This window comes from Schistocerca gregaria, chromosome 9 (assembly GCF_023897955.1).
Source record: "Schistocerca gregaria isolate iqSchGreg1 chromosome 9, iqSchGreg1.2, whole genome shotgun sequence".
NCBI classification, from domain to species: domain Eukaryota; kingdom Metazoa; phylum Arthropoda; class Insecta; order Orthoptera; family Acrididae; genus Schistocerca; species Schistocerca gregaria.
Genome location: NC_064928.1, coordinates 97852196 through 97874444, shown reverse-complemented (window position 1 = coordinate 97874444; position 22249 = coordinate 97852196). Strand labels below are relative to the sequence as shown.

Below are 22249 nucleotides of genomic sequence, written 5' to 3'. Positions count from 1 at the left end.
TATACAGGACCTCCGCGGCTTGGTAGCCAGTCGTAGACTCGCCTCGGAAGATATTGTTCGCAGCTGGCAACGAAACGTCAGGGAGAAGTAGTTCTACTGTTCGACCACGGCCTCTCAGCCCGGAAGTTTTAACTACTGATTTTTGGTGTGCCTTCACGACTGGTAAGCTTGATTGTTTCAAGGATTGCACTAAGGTTTTCTACAATAGTGTATAGTGTATTGTTGACGGCTGTCAGTTGGTCATAGTGTCGACTGCAATAGAAAATGGAGAAATTAGAGTTCCGTGCTGTTATTAAACATTTTCATTTCAAGGATGTCCGCCCCTGGCAGCTGAGTGGTCAGCGCCACGGAATGTCATACCTAACGGTCCGGTTTCGATTCCCGGCTGGCTCGATTTTCTCCGCTCAGGCACTGAGTGTTGTGTTGTCCTTATCATCATCATCATCATCGACACGCAAGTCGCCCAAGTGGCGTCAACTCAAAAGACTTTCACCGGGTGAACGATCTCCCCGACTGGAGGTCCCTAGCCACGTAGCATTTCCTTTTCAAGGATTGGACTGCCACACAAATCAGAGCAGAACTGGGTGAAGTTGACGCCAGTTCTAAATGTGTATTTGAAAACTATTATAGGATTTTCCTGATTTTTTTTTCCGCATAATCGCCATCCCGTTCAGTGCATTTGGTGAGCCGTAGTACAAGCATCTTTCTCCACTCCACGAAAAACTCACCTGGTACCCCCTTCCCCCAATTCATGACCTCCTTGTGCGTGTCATTCTCCTTGTTTGTAAACCAGAACGATATTAAAAATGTTTATTACTGAATTAAATTTACGTTTATGTAATTTTAAATTTCACCAAACAAAATATCATCGTTGTTGTAGTCTTCAGTCCTGAGACTGGTTTGATGCAGCTCTCCATGCTACTCTATCCTGTGCAAGCTTCTTCATCTGCCAGTACCTACTGCAGCCTACATCCTCCTGAATCTGCTTAGTGTATTTATCTCTTGGTCTCTCTCTACGATTTTTACCCTCCACGCTGCCCTCCAATACTAAATTGGTGATCCCTTGATGCTTCAGAACATGTCCTACCAACCGGTCCCTTCTTCTCGTCAAGTTGTGACACAAACTCCTCTTCTCCCCAATCCTATTCAATACCTCCTCATTAGTTATGTGATCTACCCATCTAATCTTCAGCATTCATCTGTAGCACCACATATCGAAAGTTTCTATTCTCTTCTTGTCTAAACTATTTATCGTCCATGTTTCACTTCCATACATGGCTACACTCCACACAAATACTTCACGAAACGACTTCCTCACACTTAAATCTATAATCGATGTTAACAATTTCTCTTCTTCAGAAACACTTTCCTTGCCATTGCTCCCCAAATAGCAAATCTCCTTTACTACTTTAAGGGTCCAATTTCCTAATCTAATTCCCTCAGCATTACCCGACTTAATTCGACTACATTCCATTATCCTCGTTTGGTTTTGTTAATGTTCATCTTATATCCTCCTTTCAAGACACTTTCCATTCCGTTCAACTGCTCTTCCAAGTACTTTGCTGTCTCGGCGAACCTCAAAGTTTTTATTTCTTCTCCATGGGTTTTAATACCTACGAATTTTTTCTTTTGTTTCCTTTACTGCTTGATCAATATACAGATTGAATAACATCGGGGAGAAGCTACAACCCTGTCTCACTCCCTTCTCCACCACTGTTTCCCTTTCATGCCCCTCGACCCTTATAATTGCCATCTGATTTCTATACAAATGGTAAATAGCCTTTCGCTCCCTGTATTTTATCCCTGCCACCTTTAGAATTTAAAAGAGAGTATTCCAGTCAACATTGTCAAAATCTTTCTGTAAGTCTATGCTAGAAACGTATGTTTGCCTTTCCTTTATCTTTCTTCTAAGATAAGGCGTAAGGTCAGTATTGCCTCAAGTGTGCCAACATTTCTACCAAATCCAAACTGATCTTCCCCGAGGTCGGCTTCTACCACTTTTCCCATTCGTCTGTAAAGAATTCGCGTTAGTATTTTGCAGCTGTGTCTTATTAAACTGATTTTTCGGTAATTTTCACACGTGTCAATACCTGCCTTCTTTGGGATTGTAATTATTATATTCTTCTTGAAGTCTGTGGGAATTTCGCCTGTCTGATACATCTTGCTCACCAGATGCCAGAGTTTTATCATGACTGGCTCTCCCAAGGCCGTCATTAGTTCTAATGGAATGTTGTCTACTCCCGGGGCCTTGTTTCGACTCAGGTCTTTCAGTGCTCTGTCAAACACTTCACGCAAAATCATAACTCCCATTTCACCTTCATCTACCACCTCTTCCATTTCCATGATATTGTCTTCAAGAACATCGCCCCTGTATAGATCCTCTATATACTGCTTCCACCTTTCTGCTTTCCCTTCTTTGCTTAGAACTGGGTTTCCATCTGAGCTCTTGATATTCATACAGTTGGTTCTGTTTTCTCCAAAGGTCGCTTTAATTTTCCTGTAGGCAGTATCTACCTTACCCCTAGCGATACTTGCTTCTACATCCTTAGATTTGTCCTCTAGCCATCCCTGCTTAGCCATTTTGCACTTCCTGTCGATCTCATTTTTGAGTCGTTTGTATTCCTTTTTAACTACATGCTTATAAAATTATCGGCAGCACGTCTGTAAATATACTTTCGGTTTTAAAAACTGTACATTTAAGTTTTGATTTGTTATTAGATATTCTGTACATCAGCAAGCTAGCAGTCTGCCTATTCCCTTTAGAGCAAGAATGCCGCGCGGGATTAGCCGAGCGGTCTGAGGCGTTGCAGTCGTGGACTGTGCGGCTGGTCCCGGCGGCGGTTCGAGTCCTGCCTCGGGCATGGGTGTATGTGTTTGTCCTTAGCATAATTTAAGTTAAGTAGTGTGTAAGCTTAGGGACTCATGACGTTAGCAGTTAAGTCCCATAAGATTTCACACACATTTGAACCATGTTTTTTAGAGCAAAAATTGAGGGGAAAACGATGCACGTTCACGCTTGGCGTTAAGCATTTCCTAACAATGGAACTGTATGTGGCTCAATAAAAGGTGTCCCATGGGTCGTCCATCGTTAGATTTCATCACATATCGGATTTGTCCGGAACACTTCATGTCGACTTCTCTATTTTTTCATTTCTGCCAACGCCAGTGATCTAGCAGCTGTAGCGTCAAAATAGCGTGTGGTGAATCTGAACTTCGCAGTTTCCGTTCGTAGCGCCGATTACGTCAGCATTTCACCTCACACGTGTCCGCCCACCGTAAAGACTAGTCTTGTCATGTAGATTTTTGTTGATCTTCCTCACAAGGGAACCTCCCCATCGCACCCCCCTCAGATCTAGTTATAAGCTGGCACAGTACATAGGCCTTGAAAAACTGAACACAGATTAATCGAGAAAGAGGTAGTAGTTGTGTAGAACTATGAAAAAAAATAAGCAAAATATACACACTGAGTAGTCTATGCGCAAGATATGCAATATCTAGGATAGTGTGAGCTCAGGAGCGCCGTCGTCCAGTGGTTAGCGTGAGCAGTTGCGGAACGAGAGGTCCTTGGTTCAAGTCTTCCCTCGAGTGAAAAGTTTACTTACTTTATTTTCGCAAAGTTATGATCAGTCCGTTCGTTCATTGACGTCTCTGTTCACTGTAATTAGTTTAATGTCTGTGTTTTGCGACCGCACCGCAAAACCGTGCGATTAGTAGACGAAAGGACGTGCTTCTCCAATGGGAAGCGGAAACATTTGATCGCAAGGTCATAGGTCAACCGATTCCTCCACAAGAAAACACGTCTGATATATTCGATACGACACTGGTGATAGCATGTGCGTCACATGACAGGAATGTGTTGTCGACCCACCTAACTTGTTCACTTGGCGAATGGGTAGAAAGATTCTTCTACGTTGCCCGATTTAGGTTTTCTTGTGGATGTGATAATCACTACCAAAAATATGATAAAAATATAAGAGTTTTGTCGTATAAACTGCAACAAATGAATGCAACAGTTTCACAGTCGCACAGTTTTCCCTGTGCTCTGTCAAAACATATGTTTTTAACGTATTCAAATTTTTGCGAGTGTAGACCGTCGTGTGCTTCGATGTTAGTTTAGGTGTAGCGTCCCCATACTACGGCGCAGTTACCTCGCATCGGACGGACGGACGGACAGATAAAAACCGTCTGAAAATAAAAAATTGAACTTATCGCCCAAGACTTGAACCAAGGACCTCTCGTTCCGCAGCTGGTCACGCTAACCACGGGACCACGGCGCTCCTGAGTTCCCACACTCCTTGATGTTGCATATCTTGCGCATAGACTACTCAGTTTGTATGTTTTGCTTATTTTTTTCATAGTCCCACACAACTTGTTCCTGTTTTCTCGATTGATATGTGTTCAGGTTTTCAAGGCCTATCCACTGTGCCAACTTATAACTAAATCTGAGAGGGGTGCGATGGGGAGGTTCCCTTGTCAGCAACTGTTTCCGACACACCGCCATCCCCCCAGTGCAATCGGACGCTACACACACTCAAAATGAGAAGAATTGGACGTGTAAAAGCTCAAAAAGTAGTGAGACTCTTTCACACACAGACATTAAAATTATGTTCTACTACAACTTCAAAAGAACAACTTTACGTATGTACCAAAATTGTGAAAAAAACTGTAATACAAAATAAAAATATCGGCACTCCATATTGCTGCTTTGATATCGATAGATCAGAAGTATTTACTGCTGACTTTTATATCGATACTTCTGAAGGAAATTTTTATATAGATGTGTTGCTATTTTACCAAACGCCCTAGTCTCCACGCTGATAAAGACCAACACCGCGACAAGAGTAGGCCGAGAGCCGAAACGATGGATCTCGCTACATTGCGGGACGAACTCTGAGGAAGTGGTATGGCCATGCCAGAGTCACGTGACTGTTTCTGTCTGATGGGGACATGTGCTAGCGTCCGCGGACAAGGCCACTAGCAGTGCGGTGTTACACGGGTGGGTAGCGGTTCTGACTGCGTGCAGAGAGAATGCCCTCGTGTGAGCCCCCAGACCTGGCTTGCGTGTCGCGTTCCACTTCCCTCGATTCCCTGACGCACCGAACATCAGCTTGTCCGGCGCACCTTAAAGCCCGTTTCACGCGAGGGACTGTCTGGTCTGACAAGATCATCTTAACGATTTGGCGCTCTCTAGTTTCATTCATACGTATGGTACTTCAACGTTGGTACAAAAAAAAAAAAGTCTCATTCTAAAATTAGATTCCCGAGCGCAGTTATGTACAAAATATTGGATTTTTATATCATTGGTCACATACCGATTGTGTACGTGACAGAGAGAACCACGAGCCATAGTCGTTAACACTTTTTATTCTTTTATTAAATGGTTCAAATGGCTCTTGAGCGCTATGGGACTTAAAATCTGAGGTCATCAGTCCCCTAGAACTTAGTACTTAAAACTAACTAACCTAAGGACATCACACACATCCATGCTCGAGGCAGGATTCGAACCTGCGACCATGGCGGTAACGCGGTTCCGCACTGAAGCGCCTAGAACCGCTCGGCCACCGCGGCCGGCCACGAAGAATCGTTATAACGCTTTTGTCCAACTTTGCCATGAAAATCTTAAGTTACCAGCTGCTTGTTGTAATTTTTTTCAATTTTGATTGGAGGCTCATTGTTCGTTCTTACTCTGTTTCAGGTCAGTATGCAGCTACTGGCTGCTGTGCAAAGAATTGTGGTTGTAACCTTACCTTTACTTTGAAACTCGAGTTGAAGATTCAGCATTCTGCTGCAGTCATCTGGGTAAGTGGAGTTTACTGGTGCAAGATAATTTGTAACGTAGGTATTCATGATGGTGTCTTGATAATTTTTACTTTGTGGACTGTCTAATTACAACTGAATGAAACTATTTTTGTGCCATACGTGTTTCGCCTTTGCTCTTTGCAAGGCACCTTCAGTGGCATAGAATATCTACATACTTTTGCTTATACTATTTAGTTTACATTAAGGACAATTCAAACAGTTGGGGCACATTTTGCTTTTCTACAATGCAGCATAATTTTAAGTTCTACTTGAGAGATTTCATGGATGTTGTTTAAATGTTGTGTTTTTGTTCCTTTGCTGCCACTGTTCTGCTTATTATATGCACCATTTGAATTTTTTTTTTTGGGAGGGGGGGGGGGGGGGGGGAGGAATACCAGGCAGCGAGGTCATCGGTCTCTTGGATTAGGGAAGGACAGGGAAGGAAGTCGGCCGCGCCCTTTCAAAGGAACCATCCCGACATTTGTCTGGAGCGATTTAGGGAAATCATGGAATATCTAAATCAGGATGCGAGTCCAGTGTGCTACTACTGCGAACTCGGCCCGGCACACAGCTTTAATCTGCCAGGAAGTTTTATATCAGCGCACACTCCGCTGCAGAATGAAAATCTCATTCTATCGTATTGACGTCTGCAATGTCACTCATGGTTTGCATATCTAATGTTTGTTAAAAACGTTCAGCGTTTCTCTTCAAAATGCAATATGTGTGACATCTGTACAATTTTTAGTTCTTGTGCAATAGATAATTGAAAGCGTTCCCAACTTATGTACACACTGTATTATTTGGAGCTTTAATGCCGGCAGAGTGAAACACGTAAAGAGCAGTGTGAAGTACCGTACTAGCTCGCATGTTAACAAAACATCTCGGGTTCTTTCTGCATTGCAATTTGATTGAAATTAATACCGTTTTAATTTATTGGGTTTGCGCAGAGAAATATTATTGTATGACATATTTATCACTAATCATTTCGGCGTAATGTTATTTCTGTGAACGCAGCTGAGATAAAAGATAGTCTTTATGCGGCAATCACAAGAATTTAATGAAAACTACTTTTAATCGTTGCAAATAAATTAAAATGTTAACTTTGTAAGTTATTTCTTCAGCTCTGTGCCGCTTCACATTGGCAACAATCAGATAAAACGTTGCGGCCGTGAAAATGGCCGGCAGCAGTCAATCATAGGCTCGCGGTACATTGCGTATTCTGATAGTTGTTTCCTGGCATTTAGGGATTCTGAAGATACATAAATAAAGGTTTTAAGAGCAAATGAACACACATATTTAACCAAAAATGCAGCGGAAGAACTTAAAATGTCTCTCGCGCCTGTCCTCGTCCAAAATCAAGACGAGAGTAAGTAATTATATAGTCATTCGACTATACCACTGATATTAACTTTTTTAACATAGAACAAAGAATAATATGCATAACACACTGAAGAGCCAAAGAAACTGGCACACTTGCCTAATATCGTGATGGCCCCCCCCCCACCCCCCCACCCCCAGAGAGCACGCATAAGCGCCGCAACACGACGTGGCATGGACTCGACTATGTCTGAAGTGGTGCTGGAGGGAACTGACACCATGCATAAGAGTACGAGGGGTGGTGGTGTTTTGTGAATAGCACGTTGCAAGGCATGCCGGATATGCTCAGTAATGTTCATGTCTGAGGGGTTTGGTGGCTAGCGGAAGTGTTTTAAACTCAGAAGACTATTCCTGGAGCACCTCTGTAAGAGTTGTGGACGTGTGGGATGTCGCATTGCCCTGCTGGAATTTCCCAAGTCCGTCGGAATGCACAATGGACATGAATGGATGCAGGTGGTCGGACAGAATGCTTACGTACGTGTCACCTGTCAGAGTCGTATCTAGACGTGTCACGGGTTCCCTATCACTCCAACTGCACACGCTCCACACTGTTACAGAAATTCCACCAGCTTGAACAGTTCCCTGATGCAATGCAGGGTACATGGATTCATGAGGTTGTCTCCGTACCCGTACCCGCCCATCCGCTCGATACAATTTGAAACGCCGCGCGGGATTAGCCGAGCGGTATAGGCCGCTGCAGTCATGGACTGTATGGCTGATCCAGGCGGAGGTTCGAGTCCTCCCTCGGGCATGGGTGCGTGTGTTTGTCCTTAGGGTAATTTAGGTTGTGTGTAGTGTAAGCTTAGGGACTCATGACCTTAGCAGTTAAGTCCCATAAGATTTCACACACACACACACACAATTTGAAACTAGACTTGTCCGACCAGGCAACATGTTTCCAGTCATCAACAGTTCAATGTAGGTGTCGATAGGCCCAGGCGAGCCGTAAAGGTTTGTGTCGTGCAGTCATCAAAGGGGCGCGAGTGGACCTTCCACTCCGAAAGCCCATATCGGTGATCTTTCGTTGAATGTACGCACGCTGACACTTGTTGATGACCCAGCATTGATATCTATAGCAACTTGGGGTAGAGTTTAACTTCTGTTGTGTTGAACGGTTCTCTTCATCGTTGTTGGTCACTTTCTTCCAGGATCATTATCATTGACATGAAAGAACTATGAATTTTGTCAAAAGTATTTCCGTAGATATAATTCGAAACAAGCGCACTGTTTGTGTGCAATATGGTCTCCCAGTAAATACACTCCTGGAAATTGAAATAAGAACACCGTGAATTCATTGTCCCAGGAAGGGGAAACTTTATTGACACATTCCTGGGGTCAGATACATCACATGATCACACTGACAGAACCACAGTCACATAGACACAGGCAACAGAACATGCACAATGTCGGCACTAGTACAGTGTATATCCACCTTTCGCAGCAATGCAGGCTGCTATTCTCCCATGGAGACGATCGTAGAGATGCTGGATGTAGTCCTGTGGAACGGCTTGCCATGCCATTTCCACCTGGCGCCTCAGTTGGACCAGCGTTCGTGCTGGACGTGCAGACCGCGTGAGACGACGCTTCATCCAGTCCCAAACATGCTCAATGGGGGACAGATCCGGAGATCTTGCTGGCCAGGGTAGTTGGTCCGGTCCCAGGTCGACGGGCACGTGCATCTTCCGCCGACCACTGGCGACAACATCGATGTACTGTGGAGACCTCATGCCCCACATGTTGAGCAATTCGGCGGTACGTCCACCCGGCCTCCCACATGCCCACTAAACGCCCTCGCTCAAAGTCCGTCAACTGCACATACGGTTCGCGTCCACGCTGTCGCGGCATGCTACCAGTGTTAAAGACTGCGATGGAGCTCCGTATGCCACGGCAAACTGGCTGACACTGACGGCGGCGGTGCACAAATGCTGCGCAACTAGCGCCATTCGACGGCCAACACCGCGGTTCCTTGTGTGTCCGCTGTGCCGTGCGTGTGATCATTGCTTGTACAGCCCTCTCGCAGTGTCCGGAGCAAGTATGGTGGGTCTGACACACCGGTGTCAGTGTGTTCTTTTTTCCATTTCCAGGAGTGTATGTCTGCATGACATTTCAATATCCAGATAACAGCAAAATAGCGATGTATTTTTAGATTCATCATGACATATTTGTATATTGTGTCCCTTTTGAGCGGCATATTTTACCGCCTCTCTCGACACCATCTCAACCAAATTAGTATCAAAAACCTTATGATAAAGGTCTACTTGAGACGAGTTTGATGTGCGGAGAGGTTCTGTCAGGCGTAGGATCACGAGATACTTCAAAGTTTTGTGAAGAGCCTAGCCTTTTTCTATCCTGTGTCTTGTTTTCCTAACTCGGGACCGCGATCGTGATTTGGATCACCAGGAATTTTTCTCTAGAGTGGATAAAAATGTAACATTTCCAAGAAGGCCGTCGGTATTTACCGATCTTATTTCTGCAGTTTGTGCCAGAACCTTCTTCCCTAAACCAGCAACAGTTGCGGGTTGTCCTTCTGCATCACTACCTACATCATCTTTATCAGGGTCCCCACCATCATTTGGCGGAACAAGCACAAAGCGAAGTTTCATCATCTTCTTCAGTCGGGAATACGATATTAAGAAACTCCAAGTCCCTCCCCTTAAATAAATTGGACCACCGCATGATATTTCATACGTGAACAAATATACACTCCTGGAAATGGAAAAAAGAACACATTGACACCGGTGTGTCAGACCCACCATACTTGCTCCGGACACTGCGAGAGGGCTGTACAAGCAAAGATCACACGCAGGGCACAGCGGACACACCAGGAACCGCGGTTTGGCCGTCGAATGGCGCTAGCTGCGCAGCATTTGTGCACCGCCGCCGTCAGTGTCTGCCAGTTTGCCGTGGCATACGGAGCTCTATCGCAGTCTTTAACAATGATAGCATGCCGCGACAGCGTGGACGTGAACCGTATGTGCAGTTGACGGACTTTGAGCGAGGGCGTATAGTGGGCATGCGGGAGGCCGGGTGGACGTACCGCCGAATTGCTCAACACGTGGGGCGTGAGGTCTCCACAGTACATCGATGTTGTCGCCAGTGGTCGGCGGAAGGTGCACGTGCCCGTCGACGTGGGACCGGACCGCAGCGACGCACGGATGCACGCCAAGACCGTAGGATCCTACGCAGTGCCGCAGGGGACAGCACCGCCAGTTCCAAGCAAATTAGGGACACTGTTGCTCCTGGGGTATCGGCGAGGACCATTCGCAACCGTCTCCATGAAGCTGGGCTACGCTCCCGCACACCGTTAGGCCGTCTTCCGCTCAAGCCCCAACATCGTGTAGCCCGCCTCCAGTGGTGTCGCGACAGGCGTGAATGGATCGACGAATGGAGACGTGTCGTCTTCAGCGATGAGAGTCGCTTTTGCCTTGGTGCCAATGATGGTCGTATGCGTGTTTGGCGCCGTGCAGGTGAGCGCCACAATCAGGACTGCATACGACCGAGGCACACCGGGCCAACACCCGGCATCATGGTGTGGGGAGCGATCTCCTACACTGGCCGTACACCTCTGGTGATCGTCGAGGCGACACTGAATAGTGCACGGTACATCCAAACCGTCATCGAACCCATCGTTCTACCATTCCTAGACCGGCAAGGGAACTTGCTGTTCCAACAGGACAATGCACGTCCGCATGTATCCCGTGCCACCCAACGTGCTCTAAAAGGTGTAAGTCAACTACCCTGGCCAGCAAGATCTCCGGATCTGTCCCCCATTGAGCATGTTTGGGACTGGATGAAGCGTCGTCTCACGCGGTCTGCACGTCCAGCACGAACGCTGGTCCAACTGAGGCGCCAGGTGGAAATGGCATGGCAAGCCGTTCCACAGGACTACATCCAGCATCTCTACGATCGTCTCCATGGGAGAATAGCAGCCTGCATTGCTGCGAAAGGTGGATATACACTGTACTAGTGCCGACATTGTGCATGCTCTGTTGCCTGTGTCTATGTGACTGGGGTTCTGTCAGTGTGATCATGTGATGTATCTGACCCCAGGAATGTGTCAATAAAGTTTCCCCTTCCTGGGACAATGAATTCACGGTGTTCTTATTTCAATTTCCAGAAGCGTATATCAGCACCATAGCAAAGCAAGTAAAGTACTCTTTTCCCAATTTGTGCTTATATATTGCATTTTAGTATTCAAATTACTAATCCGAAATAATATGACCGAAATTATAAACCTGCACAAAAAATGGTTCAAATGGCTCTGAGCACTATATGACTTAACTACTATGGTCATCAGTCCCCTAGAACTTAGAACTACTTAAGCCTAACTAACCTAAGGACATCACACACATCCATGCCAGAGGCAGGATTCGAACCTTCGACCGTAGCGGTCGCGCGGTTCCAGACTGAAGCGCCTAGAATAGCACGGCTATCTCGGCCGGCGAACCTGCACATCATAATTTTATTATTACTTATCACCAGTTCATGACAAGAAGCAACAGAATCAATAGCACAAGAACAAATGCTTTCCACCAGGAAATAAACAATCCTGATCTCCACTGTTAGTTTCAACAATGCACTTTCAAACTAACAATAAAACACAAAATAAATATTTCAGCTGTTGACAAAGAGCTTCTGAAAACAAATATGCCTGAGAAGAGCAAGCGTATGATTAATCATACGATTGGATAAAATGGGTTAAGAAACGCGTGTATGTGCAGTCTGCAAGACTTGTCTCCAACCTGGTCTATACGGCAGTTTCTCACTGTCTCCGTCAAACATCCGTTGTTCTGCAGAAGGGCACCAATTCTAGTCTGTAAATACACTATGTGATCAAAAGTATCCGGACACCCTCAAAAACATACGTTTTTCATATTAGGTGCATTATGCCGCCACATACTGCAAGGTACTCCATATCAGCGTGAGAGATAAGAGTGGGGCACTTCACAGAACTCAAGGACTCGAACGTGGTAAGATGATTGGGCGTCGCTTGTGTCATACGTCTGTACGCGAGACTTCCACACACCTGAAGATCCCTAGGTCCACTGTTTCCGATGTGATAGTGAAGTGGGAACGTGAAGGGACACGTACAGCAGAAACCTGTGCTGGCCGATCCTCGCCTGTTAATGACCACCCACAGTTGAAGAAGGATCCTAAAGTGTAATATGCGGGCATCTATTCAGATCATCACACAGGAATTCCAAACTGCATCAGGATCCACTGCAAGTACTATGACAGTTAGGCGGGAGGTGAGAAAACTTGGATTTCATGGTCCAGCGGCTGCTCATAACGCACACATCACGCCGGTAATTGCCAAACGACATCTCGCTTGGTGTAAGGAACGTAAACACTGGGCGAATGAACAGTGGAGAAACATTGTGTAGAGTGACGAATCACAGTACACGATGTGGTGGCGATCCGATGGCAGGGTGTGGGTATGGTGAATGCCCGGTGAACATAATCTGCCAACATGAATAGAGCCAACAGTAAAATTTGTGGGCGGTGGTGTTATGGTGTGATGGTGTTTTCCTTTGAGGTGGCGGGCACCCCTGTTGTTTTGCGTGGCACTATTTTAGCACAGGCCAACATTAATGTTCTAGGCACGTTTTTGTTTCCCACTGTTCAAGAGCAATTCGGGAATGGCGATTGCATCTTCCAGCACGATGGAACACCCGTTCTTAATGCACGGCCTGTGGCAGAGTGGTTACACGACAATAACATCCCTGTAATGGACTGGCCTGCATAGAGTCCTGACTTGAATCTTATAAAACACCTTTGGGATGTTTCGGAACGCCGACTTTGTGAGAGGCTTCACCGATCGACATCATTTCCTCTCCTCAGTGCAGCACTCCGTGAAGAATGTGCTTTCATTCCCCAAGAACCAGACAACGTATGCCTACGAGAGTGGAAGCTGTCGTCAGGGCTAAGGGTGGGCTAACACCATATTGAATTCCAGCATTACCAATGGACGGCCCCACGAATTTGTAGACGATTTTCAGCCAGGTGTCCGGATACTTTTGATTATAGTGTATTATTGCGAAGTGACATAGGAAGGAATTACAGTGTTTCATTTGCTGTATAAGGCTTAATACTTGTGTGCCATTTCTGTGAAACAATAAAAGAGGAAGGAAATTGTGGTGACAGTAATAAACTAAAATCTTAACAAATGGTTCAAATGGCTTTGAGTACTAACTGCTAAGTTCATCAGTCCCCTAGAACTTAGAACTACTTAAACCACACACATCCATGCCCGAGGCAGGACTCGAACCTGCAAGCGGAGCGGTCACGCGGTTCCAGACTGAAGCGCCTAGAACCGCTCGGCCCCGGGCGGCAAAAACTTAACAACAATGCAGTCATAGTATAAAAATAGAAAGCAGCTGGTTTACTGCCTGTTTATGCATAATATGACTTTAAGTACTTAAAGCCCTTGAAAATGGACAAATTAACACGAGAAATAGCATACTTCAACTTGAGTTTTCACCCTATAGCACTGACTGTTCTTAATGCCCAAATAGTGGTACGATCCCCGATTGCAGTATGACTTTTGAGTAAGAGTTTCAAATCACTGCAATCGACAGGAGAATGCTGGTGATTTTTGTGTAGTATTCAACCACTTGCACTTTCGGAGAAAAGTAACGGTCGGTGTAGAGACTAAATTATCTTTTTTGTTTGCCTCTTAAATTAAATTTTTGAATCTGTATGTCTTTAAACTAAGTAATTCGAAATTTTTCAATCTTCGTTCCATTTCTAAGTTTATTACAGGAAATAAAAGTACAGTAAAAACTCGATTAACCGTCACTCTTTAAACCGTCAGTTTCTGTTAACCGTCACTGCTGTAACATCATAATAATACTGTAATAACAGAATGCTCTAAGGTGCGGTGACGTGTTCGTTTTGTTTATTTACTCTATTTTAGTGGGAAGTGAATGTACCCGCCGTAGAATGGTACATAAAATGCCACCTTCAGTTGACATGCTAACACATCCCTCCCTTTCCTTATATTTGTCTCATTTGTGAGTCAACAATCACCACTGGATCGGTTTCCTGTGGCGAGAAGACTGTAATTGTCGCAGTGTATCTAGCGGGCCGTGCCGTGTTGCGTGTTTTCCACTTTCATAAGCTTTATTGACTAATATTTTACACTACCGTATTTGGTGCAGGTGTGTGTGATACAGTGACTTGATAAAATGCCTGAAAAACGTAATATTGTTTTAGGACTTAATCAAAAACTTGAAATTATAAAACCCTTAAGAAAGGGCGAAACTGCGACAAGTGTAGCGCTGATTTATGGTATTGGAAGAACAACAGTTAACTATGTAAAGCGTGATGCTGATAAAATAGAACAACATGTGTCAGAGCAAGGATGGAGATGTGCGAACAAGAAAGACAATGAAACCTGCAAAATATGATGAATTGGACACTGCAATGTACCGATGGTTTATACAAGCAAGAAGTCAGGGGATAAAGAATGGTTTGAAAGACAAGAAGAGGCTAATGCAATGCAGGCACTACTGCTCCGAAAAATACGAAATATTGCCGCGGTGAAAGCTCGAACATCAAAAAGGCAGAAGAAATTGACTTATTATTTCCAAGCTAGAAAAACTATTTCACCTGTAAGTTTATAGTACAGTACAGTACAGTACTGTACATTACGTATTTTGCAACTTTTGTAGCTACTGTACGGATGTTTTTATCATGTAATAAATAGTTTTATTTGCTATTACAAAAGTGTTTAATTTGTTTTCGCTCCGAAATATCATTATATTACCGTGAGAGTGATATGTGTCTATACATAAAATAATTGATTGAGGTTATGTTTTGGAGGAAAACAGTGTTTCTGTTATCCGTCTATTCGCTCAACCGTCACACCCACGGTCCCGAAGATGACGGTTAATCGAATTTTCACTGTGTTTAAAAAACCGAAAATTTTGAGCGGTTTTACCAGTCCAGCCGAAACGGCGTTGAAAAAAAAATCTGATGTATCAGAAATTAGGAAAATTCTTTGCTTTAGCGATAACGGCCCCACCAATTGAGGTGCGGAGCCATGAAAGTGAAGAAGAGAACCTGCTATAACCGAGACCAAACAAATACTCAAAAATGCCGGTTAGTCAGAACTAAAATACTGGTGAGTGTTTTAACTGGTCGGTTTTTTCTGTCGCCTGTCCAGACTGTGTGTGCAGCGGAAACGGCCTCGTATGGGCCTCTATGCGGCAGGCCCGTGTTTCGCTCCAGTTCGCACGGCTGGTTGTCTGCTGCGCAGAAACAACGGCTTGTCGGGCGCACCTTAAAGCGGCGCTCTCCCTCTGACGAGGCCACGGCGCCCACTGCCGGCAGGCGTCGCGGTTGTCGCCGAAACAACCCATTTTCAGTTTATTGTTGTTTGAGCCGTTTTAACAGTTCGGTTAAACTGGTGTTGAACAAAGTAACCGATTTATGAAATAACCGATTTTCGGTTTTTTTTATTCCTATTATGTTCGGTAATAAACGTAGAACTCGAACAAATATTGAAAAATTTTGACTCCCCAAGTTTTAAGATAGCTGGAATCCAAATATAAAGGCAAACAGCCAAATAAAAGAAAACTTAGTTGTCCACTATTTGCTGCTTTTCTCGAAAAAGGTAAGTGGCTTACTGCTATAAAAATAACTGGTATTCTATTTTGTTTTTCAATCGTATTGACCAACTAGGATCATGTTAACAACTTCACCTCTTCTTCCTTTTTCTCTGCGTCGTGATGACTGGGTGTTGTGTGATGTATTTAGGTTAGTTAGGCTTAAGTAGTTCTAAGTTCTAGGGGACTGATGACCACAGAAGTTAAGTCCTATAGTGCTCAGAGCCATTTGAACCATTTTTTCTTCCTCTGTTGTTGTTTCCTATTTTTCCAGTATTCCCTCATTTTCTCCCCATGAAGTCTCTTCCTTTCTTCTGTCCATGTTGCTCCCGATTTTTTATTTCTTCTGCTTTCAAAACCTTCCAAATGTAGTATTTTTTTAAACTGTTTCTTTCTGCTATTTCTGATTCTTTGATGTTGTTTCTTTCAAGATCTTTTCTTACTTCTGTAATCCATGTTATTGTCGATTTCTTCTTCCAGAAATATGGCTCTGAGCACTATTGGACTTAACATCTATGGTCATCAGTCCCCTAGAACTTAGAACTACGTAAACCTAACTAACCTAAGGACAACACACAACACCCATCCATCACGAGGCAGAGAAAATCCCTGACCCCACCGGGAATCGAACCCGGGAACCCGGGCGCGGGAAGCGAGAACGCTACCGCACGACCACGAGATGCGGGCTCCAGAAATATAGGCGTATTTGTTTTGTTAGTCTATTTCCATCCATTGGGTAGGGGCGTCCAAAAAATATTAATCTTCGTTTGGCCATTACTTCAGATATTTTCTCTATATTGTTTTAGATCTCCTCATTACTGCTCATTTTCCAACCATCTGCAGTTTTCATTACACCCATTATTTTTCTAATAATCCTTCTTTCCAGTTCCTCTGGTTTTTCCATCTTATAGTTCATCGTTAGGCATTCAGATCCATATAAACATTCTGGTCGTGCCACTGTGGTGTAGTGTTTCAGTTTTGTTTTTCTAGATATACATTTCTTGTTGTAAATAGTTTGTCTAAAGTATCTACCACTCTGTTGAGGAATTTTTTTTTTCTTTTTTCTTTTTCATTTTTTTCCTCTCTCTGCGTGGCTGATCCGCCTTCAGACCCTGTCCTGAACATGGCATGTACACACACACACACACACACACACACACACACACACACACACACACAAGCAAATGCACTGCAGCTGCCGAATGTCTGGTTGGAGATGATTGGATACATTCGAGTACAGTGCTATACTCTGCCGTCCGCCCAGAAAGATAGTGCATTTGCGCTAGGTGTTGGCAACTGTGCTACCTTTACAGGCCATTTTAGAATACGGAGCGAGAAGTGATGTAATGATCGCATGGGCAGAAGTGACATAAAATTACGAAAAACGACGGAAAATACGTGTAAATTGAAGGAAAATATGCCGAAATGCGGGGAAATTGAGGGAGTACTTGTATGTCTTCTTCTTGGTGCTGTGCAGTTCGTGTACATGGAAACGAGTATAGACAGCAAGAAGAATACGAGAAGAAGATTATATGAAAGCAGCAGGACCCAGCGAAGCAGTCTTTCTTTTTTTTCCGTCGGTATAAGAGGGTTGCAATAGTAATGGTTCAAATTGCACTGAGCACTATGGGACTTAACATCTGAGGTCATCAGTCGCCTAGAACGTAGAACTGCTTAAACCTAACTAACCTAAGTACGTCACACACATCCATGCCCGAGGCAGGATTCCAACCTGCGACCGTAGGGGTCGCGCGGTTCCAGACTGTAGCGCCTATAACCGCTCGGCCACTCTGGCCGGCTCTGGAATAGTATGTTTAACGTGGTTTAGCACCAAATGTAGAGTAATAAATTTATATATGTCGGATCCCAAGCTCTGGTGGTGACCTTAGAGTTACTGGCAAACATCTTATAGATTTTTATACAGTATATATACTAAGATAGTATCTGTTCTATCGGACATGTCCGAAAGAACAGACTGCATATTAGTGCATATATAGTTATGGTTCACCGGCCACTTGACCATCTTCTTATTCTGTGCGGATGCACAAACAGTGCCCGAACTATTACGGGAATCGGCAACCAGCCGCGAGTAATGAGTATAATGGGCGGGGGCAGTACGAATGTAGTGCGGGACAATACGTTGAGAATGTGGGTTGCGCGGGAGGCGTGCCAGGGATAAATCCCTGCAGTCGCGCTATCCTCTGTGTCCTCGGAGGCTCAGATGGAACGCCGCCACGGTAACTCAGTGTGTTCGGTCAGAGGGTTAGCTGCCCTCTGTAAAAAAAAAAAAAAAAAAAAAAACGACGAACTTGCGACGTCCGCCCTGAGCAGATACAACCAATGAAAACACACAACAAAATGAGATTAAAAAAAAGAAAAAAGATGGATGGAGCGTCTGCCACGTAAGCAGGAGATCCCGGGTGTCAGTCCCGGTCGGGTCACACTTTTTCATCTGTCTGCGTTGACGTATGTCAACGCCTATAAGCAGCTAAGGGTGTTCCTTTCATTGTAATTTTATACAATGTCCTTAGCTAAAGAGCGTTGTATTATCAGCTGGGGTGACTGCAGTTTACAACTGCAGAATGGTTCGAGTGTTTAACCTTGGGCAGGACTGTTCATATGCAGCTAACAAACGGTCGCTGCATGTTTTTTTTTTTAACAACATTCAGCTCTATGTCTGTTGGGGTGATAGTGATAATGCAAGTTGACTGCTGTCTTTGATGTTTTCCTGGAAAGGAGAGCCATCTGCCTCTAAAGTGAAATGGATCCGCGTTAAAGGACTGTAGAAAGCAGATGGAGTGATCGGTTGAGAAGGAGAGAGGAGTATGTTGCTGCAAGCCATTTATCACGCATTTAACCATTTTTTCCGTTGTTATCTCGGCGTGTATCAGTTGTTTGGTATAACATCCGATCGACTCGAATACAACTGCCTGTTCTGTGTGTGACTTACAACACTATCTACCTACGACCGTTTACAGTAAACCTCTCCGAATCACAGTCATCGGAGGACTTCCAACTCATGTGCGGTGAAATACGTCGAGCGGTGGAAAACCTGTTCCAGTACCCTCCTCTAGACGAACGAAGATGTATGTGAAGCAGTCCATTTCACTGCCCATCACGGATGTAAATGGAGTCTTCAGTATAGCAACTGTTACTATACTTTTCATGTTCGTCCTGTCCTAAATGCATGCAATGCATCATCGGGAAGAGGGCGAGTATTAGGATTTTTTAGTAGGTTGGCGTCTAAGATGCGCAAAAATTCTCGTATAAAATCAAACGGCACATGGGTATGTCAGCAGTGTGGCCATATGCACATGGAAAGATGTGAAAAAATTGAAAATTTATAAAATATTTAAAATTCGAGGAAACTGGTATAATCACGAAAAATTGAAGTGAGATATCTTAGAAGAAAGATTAACGAAAGGCAAACCTACGTTTTAGCATTTGTAGACTCAGAGAAAGCTTTTGACAATGTTGATTGGAATATTCTCTTTCAAATTCTAAAGGTGGCAGGGGTAAAATACAGGGAGCGAAAGGCTATTTACAATTTGTACAGAAACCAGATGGCAGTTATAAGATTAGACGGGCACGAAATGAAAGCAGTGGTTGGGAAGGGATTGAGACAGGGTTGTAGCCTATCCCCGATGTTATTCAATCGGTATATTGAGTAAGCAGTAAAGGAAACAAAAGTAAAATTCGGAGTAGGTATTAAAATCAATGGAGAAGAAATAAAAACTTTGAGGTTCGCCGATGACATTGTAATTTTGTGAGAGAGACCAAAGGACTTGGAAGAGCAGTTGAATGGAGTGGACAGTGTCTTGAGAGGAGTATATAAGATTAACATCAACAAAAGCAAAACGAGGATAATGGAATGTAGTCGAATTAAGTCGGGTGATGCTGAGGGAATTAGATTAGGAAATGAGAGCTTAAAGTAGTAAAGGAGTTTTCCTGTTTGGGGAGCAAAATAACTGATGATGGTCGAAGTAGAGAGGATATAAAATGTAGACTGGCAGGGACAAGGAAGGCGTTTCTGAAAGTATTTGTAGCCATGTATGGAAGTGAAACATGGACGATAAATAGTTTAGACAAGAAGAGGATAGAAGCTTTCGAAATGTGGTGCTACAGAAGAATGCTGAAGATTAGATGGGTAGATCACATAACTAATGAGGAGGTATTGAATAGAATTGGGGAGAAGTGGATCTTATGGTACAACTTGACTAGAAGAAGGGATCATTTGGTAGGACATGTTCTGAGGCATCAGGGGACCACCAATTTAGTATTGGAGGGCAGCGTGGAGGGTAAAAATCGTTTAGGGAGACCAAGAGATGAATACACTAAGCAGATTCAGAAGGCTGTAGGCTGCAGTAAGTACTTGGAGATGATGAAGCTTGCACAGGATAGAGTAGCATCGAGAGCTGCATCAAACCAGTCTCGGGACTGAAGACCACGACAACAACAACAACAACAACAACGTAAAAATTCAGTGAAATATCATGACACATGTAAAATCGCGAAAACGTGGTGAGGTATGGAAATCGACTGAGAATACATAAAATTAGAGACAAATACCATGGAAAGGGTACTGAGCAAAATCAATGAAATTGCGTGTTCTGGAGGAGGAGACTAGACTGATACTACATATAGTGGAGAAAGGAGGCATTCTAGAGATGTGAAGTCAAGGCGAAACGGCAATATTATTCCGCACGTGAGCAGTACAGCCTGGTAGAGAGGGAATGGATTGGGTCACGTTCCCGACCCGAACCTCACCTGCAAGTCACACATGGAAAAATAAATCAGTAGTACAGCAGATACAAGAATATGGCGAGAAACATCTGGTGTCTGATATAAAGGAAGATCTTGAACTACCTATGGATGCGATAAGAAGGCTGGAACTGACAAAGATAACAAGGCAGTGAAGTATTTTGCTATGTCGCTGTTCGGGACTGCTCTTCTGTCCACGTAATTTGCCCTGGAAGGAACACACATCAAGGATTTACTGAATGATTAATTTGGGTCTGGGAAATGACGATGAGGAACCGGTTGCAGAAGAAGAAAATGTGCTGCTGGACTGCCACCAGTTGAAGGTGACAGGGGAGGTGCTAAATTGTGCTACTGCCAAAGACTCATTCTTTGAATGCTGTAATTTATGACTGCAATTATCTGTCACCTTATTTATGTCATTTCATTGTAGCCATTTATGTTACTGATTTTTATGAATAAAAAAAAAAAATCATGGCCATGACTTCTACGTGCAAGAGGAAGGTTACCGGGGGCAATGGTAAACTGTGGTAAGACTGTTACATCTCCTCTGGTTACTGATCGTGGTGTTTATATTCGCCGACCGCGGTGGCCGAGCGGTTCTAGGCGCTTCAGTCCGGAACCGCGCGACTGCTACAGTCGCAGGTTCGAATCCTGCCTCGGGCATGGATATGTGTGATGTCCTTAGGATAGTTAGGTTTAAGTAGTTCTAAGTTCTAGGGGACTGATGACCTCAGATGTTAAGTCCCATAGTGCTCAGAGCCATTTGAACCATTTTTTTATATCCTCGTAAGATGTCACTGTTTCTTGGTATGCATTTTCGGCTGTCAACTATCATTTTATAGGGCTACTTTGAAAATATAATTTCATAACCGTAATTATGCTTGAACTTCTTAAACAGCAGGCGTCATGCACCTCTGGAAGCCTATCTAGTGTTTGTGTTACAAAGAATCGACGTTTTCTTTGGCGTGCAAACTTTGCAGTTTGTCATCGTGGTTTATCGTAGAGAAATTTGCAGGGAGAATGTATGTCATGCGCTGGGAATATATTTCGTGCATTGGAATATTAACAGTGTTGCATTCCGCACGACTAATAGGTCGCAAGCCGCACTGCTGTAGCATTATAGCATGTTTTGAGTACAAAACAGTATTGCCTTAGGGATGTATGTGTATATGTTCCATAATCATTTCTCTCTTACCAATACGTTCTTGATACTGACCTCAGGCAGTAGAACTGACGGCGCAGATGATTTACGTAAAATGCTTCGAACTATGTCAGTCTGGAGCTTCCACATACATAAAAACCGCATGTTTCTTCTTCCTAACCATCTGTTACATCATCACAACATTTTCATATCTACTGTACACCGATAAGAGGTGCTAACCTTCCTGACGTGCACGCATCTGGAGAAATCTAGTGCACTTGGGTGGGTGCCGCAAGATTGGTGTGGAACATCAGTTACAGGGCACGGCCGATTTCCTTCCCAATCCTTCCCTACCCCAAGCTTGCACTCCGTCTCTAATGACCTCGTTGTCGACGGGACGTTAAACACTAACCACCACCACCACCACCACCACCACCACCACTATCACCACTAAATTGGTGATCCTCTGATGCCTCAGATCATGTCCTACCAACCGATCCCTTCTTCTAGTCAAGTTGTGCCACAAACTCCTCTTCTCTCCAGTTCTATTCAATACCTCCTC

General features: G+C 44.1%; 1 protein-coding gene across 9 annotated transcripts in view; it reads left to right on the top strand.

The window, feature by feature from the left end:
• Positions 1-22249, top strand: part of LOC126292237 (uncharacterized) — a 277635-nt gene that overhangs the window by 140853 nt on the left and 114533 nt on the right. For 5 of the 9 annotated variants that reach the window (XM_049986118.1, XM_049986117.1, XM_049986120.1 and 2 more), the window contains one exon: positions 5696-5799. The exons of the other annotated variants lie outside the window; for them this stretch is intronic. The gene's annotated coding sequence lies outside the window, so the exon portion shown is untranslated. The remainder of the gene's footprint in view (positions 1-5695; positions 5800-22249) is intronic. 9 annotated transcript variants of the gene reach the window in all.